Source organism: Physeter macrocephalus, chromosome 19 (genome assembly GCF_002837175.3).
Source record: "Physeter macrocephalus isolate SW-GA chromosome 19, ASM283717v5, whole genome shotgun sequence".
NCBI lineage: Eukaryota > Metazoa > Chordata > Mammalia > Artiodactyla > Physeteridae > Physeter > Physeter macrocephalus.
In genome coordinates, this window is record NC_041232.1 from 57,391,754 (window position 1) to 57,396,846 (window position 5,093).

Genomic DNA, 5,093 nt, shown 5'->3' on the forward strand with positions numbered 1-5,093 from the left:
TTTCTTTCTTTCTTCCTTTCTTCCTTCCTTCCTTTCTTTCTTTCTTTCTTTCTTTCTTTCTTTCTTTCTTTCTTTCTTTCTTTCTTCCTTCCTTCCTTCCTTTCTTTCTTTCTTTCTTTCTTTCTACTTTTTCTCCATTATATTCTGAGCCGTGTGGATGAAAGGTTCTTGGTGCTTCAGCCAGGTGTCAGGGCTGTGCCTCTGAGATGGGAGATCCAACTTCAGGACACTGGTCCACAAGAGACCTCCCAGCTCTACGTAATATCTAATGGCGAAAATCTCCCAGAGATCTCAATCTCAACACCAAGACCCAGCTTCATTCAACGACCAGCAAGCTAAAGTGCTGCAGCAAACCCTATGCCAAACAACTAGCAGGAAAGGAACTCAACCTCACCCATCAGCAGAGAGGCTGCCTAAAATCATAATAAGGCCACAGACACCCCAAAACACACCACCAGACGTGGACCTGCCTACCAAAAAGACAAGATACAGCCTTATACACCAGAACACAGCCACTACTCCCCTCCACCAGGAAGACTACACAACCCACTGAACAAACTTTAGCCACTGGGACAGACACCAAAAACAATGGGAAGTACGAACGTGCAGCCTGCAAAAAGGCGACCCCAAACACAATAATATAAACAAAATGAGAAGGCAGAAAAACACACAGCAGATGAAGGACTAAGGTAAAAACACACCAGACCTCAAAAATGAAGAGGATATAGGCAGTCTACCTGAAAAATAATTCAGAATAATGATAGTAAAGATGATCCAAAATTGTGGAAATAGAAGAGAGAAAATGCAAGAAACATTTATAAAGGACCTAGAAGAAATAAAGAGGAAACAAGCAATGATGAATAACACAATAAATGAAATTAAAAATACTCTACAAGGGATTGATAGCAGAATAACTGAGGAAGAAGAATGGATAATTGACCTGGAAGATAAAATAATGGAAATAACTACTGCAGAGCAGAATAAAGAAAAAAGAATGAAAAGAACTGAGGACAGCCTCAGTGACTTCTGGGACAACATTAAAAGCACCAACATTCGAATTAGAGGGGTCCCAGAAGAAAAAGAGAAAAAGAAAGGGACTGATAAAATATTTAAAGAGATTATAGAAGAAAACTTCCCTAATATGGGAAAGGAAATAATTAATCAAGTCCAAGAAGCACAGAGAGACCCATACAGGATAAATCTAAGGAGAAACATGCCAAGACACATATTAATCAAACTATCAAAAAATAAATACAAAGAAAACGTATTAAAAGCAGCAAGGGAAAAACAACAAATAACACACAAGGGAATCCCCATAAGGTTAACAGCTGATCTTTCAGCAGAAACTCTGCAAGCCAGAAGGGAGTGGCAGGACATATTTAAAGTGATGAAGGAGAAAAACCTACAACCAAAATTACTCTACCCAGCAAGGATCTCATTCAGATTTGACGAAGAAATTAAAAAGTTTACAGACAAGCAAAAGCTAAGAGAATTCAGCACCACCAAACCAGCTTTACAACAAATGCTAAAGGAACTTCTCTAGGCAAGAAACACAAGAGAAGGAAAAGACTTACAATAACAAACCAACAACAATTAAGAAAATGGGAATAGGAACATACATATCGATAATTACCTTAAATGTAAATGGATTAAATGCTCCCACCAAAAGACCCAGACTGGCTGAATGGATACAAAAACAAGACCCATATATATGCTGTCTACAAGAGACCCACTTCAGACCTAGGGAAACATACAGATTAAAAGTGAAGGGATAGAAAAAGATATTCCATGCAATCGGAAATCAAAAGAAACCTGGAGTAGCAATTGTCATCTCAGACAAAATAGACTTTAAAATAAAGACTGTTACAAGAGACAAAGAAAGACAGTACATAATGATCAAGGGACGAATCCATGAAGAAGATATAACAATTGTAAATATTTATGCACCCAACATAGGAGCACCTCAATACATAAGGCAAAAACTAACAGACATAAAAGGGGAAATTGACAGTAACACAATCATAGCAGGGGACTTTAACATCCCACTTTCATCAATGGACAGATCATCCAAAATGAAAATAAATAAGGAAACACAAGCTTTAAATGATACATTTAACAAGATGGATTTAATTGATATTTATAGGACATTCCATCCAAAAAAACAGAATACACCTTTTTCTCAAGTGCTCATGGAACATTCTCCAGGATAGATCATATCTTGGGTCACAAATCAAGCCTTGATAAATTTTAAAAAATTGAAATCATATCAAGTATCTTTTCCAACCACAACGCTATGAGACTAGATATCAATTACAGGAAAAGGTCTGTAAAAAATAAAAACACATGGAGGCTAAACAATACACTACTTAATAGCGACGTGATCACTGAAGAAATCGAAGAGGAAATCAAAAAATACCTAGAAACAAATGACAATGCAGACACGATGAAGCAACATCTATGGGATGCAGCACAAGCAGTTCTAAGATGGAAGTTTATAGCAATACAATCCTACTTTAAGAAAGAGGAAACATCTCAATTAAAACACCTAACCTTGCACCTAAAGAAATTAGAGAAAGAAGAAAAAAGAAAAACCCAAAGTTAGCAGAAGGAAAGAAATCATAAAGATCAGATCACAAATAAATGAAAAAGAAATGAAAGAAATGATACAAAAGATCAATAAAACTAAAAATTGTTCTTTGAGAAGATAAACAAAATTGATAAACCATTAGCCAGACTCATCAAGAAAAAAAGGGAGAAGACTCAAATCAATAGAATTAGAAATGAAAGAGGAGAAGTAACAACTGAACTGCAGAAATAGAAGTGTTCATCAGAGATTATTACAAGCAACCCTATGCCAGTAAAATGGACAACCTGGAAGAAATGGACAAATTCTTAGAAATGCACAACCTGCTGAGACTGAACGAGGAAGATATAGAAAATAAGAACAGAGCACTCACAAGCACTGAAATTGAAACTGTAATTAAAAGTCCTTCAACAAACAAAAGCCCAAGACCATATGACTTCACAGGCAAATTCTATCAAACATTTAGAGAAGAGCTATCACCTATCCTTCTCAAACCCTTCCAAAATATAGCAGAGGGAGGAACACTCCCAAACTCATTCCACAAAGCCACCATCACGCTGATACCAAAACCAGACAAAGATGTCACAAAGAAAGAAAACTACAGGCCAATATCACTGACGAACATAGATGCAAAAATCCTCAACAAAATACTAGCAAACAGAATCCAACAGCACATTAAAAGGATCATACACCATGATCAAGTGGGGTTTATTCGAGGTATGCAAGGATTCTTCAATATGTGCAAATCAATCAACGTGATACACCATATTAACAAACTGAAGTAGAAAAACCATAGGATCATCTCAACAGATGCAGAGAAATCTTTCGACAAAATTCAACACCCATTAATGATAAAAACCCTGTGGAAATTAGGCATAGAGGGAACTTTCCTCAACATAATAAAGGCCATATATGACAAACCCACAGCCAACATAGTCCTCAATGGTGAAAAACTGAAATCATTTCTACTAAGATGAGGAGCAAGACAAGTTTTCCCACTCTCACCACTCTATTCAACATAGCTTTGGAGGTTTAAGCCACAGCAATAATAGAAGAAAAAGAAATAAAAGGAATCCAAATCAGAAAAGATGAAGTAAAGCTGTCACTGTTTGCAGATGGCATGATACTATACTTAGAGAATCCTAAAGATGTTACCAGAAAACTACTAGAGCTAATCAATGAATTTGGTAAAGTAGCAGGATACAAAATTAATGCACAGAAATCTCTGGCATTCTTATACACTAATGATGAAATATCTGCAAGTGAAATTAAGAAAATACTCCCATTTACCATTGCAACAAAAAGAAAAAAGTATCTAGGAATAAACCTACCTAAGGAGACAAAAGATCTGTATGCAGAAAATTATAAGACACTGATGAAATTAAAGAAGATACAAATAGATGGAGAGATATACCATGTTCTTGGACTGGAAGAATCAACATTGTGAAATTGACTCTATTACCCAAAGCAATCTACAGATTCAATGCAGTCCCTGTCAAACTACCAGTGGCATTTTTCACAGAGTGAGGACAAAATATTTCAATTTGTATGGAAACACAAAAGACCCTGAATAGCCAAAGCAATGTTGAGAACGAAAAATGGAGCTGGAGGAATCATGCTCCCTGACTTCAGACTATACTACAAAGATACAGTAATCAAGACAGTATGGTACTGGCACAAAAACAGAAATATAGATCAATGGAAAAGGATAGAAAGCCCAGAGAAAAACCCACACACATATGGTCACCTTATCTTTGATAAAGGAGGCAAGAATATACAGTGGAGAAAAGACAGGCTCTTCAATAAGTGGTGATGGGAAAACTGGACAGGTATATGTAAAAGAATAAAATTAGAACACTCCCTAACACCATACACAAAAATAAACTCAAAGTGGACTAAAGACCTAAATGTAAGGCCAGACACTATCAAACACTTAGAGGAAAACATAGGCAGAACGTTCTATGAGATAAATCACAGCAAGGTCCTTGTTGACGCACCTCCTAGAGAAATGGAAATAAAAACAAAAATAAACAAATGGGACGTAATGAAACAAAAGCTTTTGCACAGCAAAGGAAACCATAAACAAGACCAAAAGACAACCCTCAGAATGGGAGAAAATATTTGCAAATGAAGCAACTGACAAAGGATTAATCTCCAATATTTGCAAGCAGCTCAATAACAAAAAATAAAATCAACCCAATCCAAAAATGGGCAGAAGAACTACATAGACATTTCTCCAAAGAAGATATACAGATTTCCAATAAACACATGAATGGATGCTCAACATCATTAATCATTAGAGAAATGCAAATGAAAACTACAATGAGATATCATCTCACACTGCTCAGAATGGCCATCATCAAAAAATCTGGAAACAATAAATGCTGGAGAGGGTGTGGAGAAAAGGGAACCCTCTTGCACTGTTGGTGGGAATGTAAATTGATACAGCCACTATGGAGAACAGTATGGAGGTTTCTTAGAAAACTAGAAATAGAATTACCATATGACC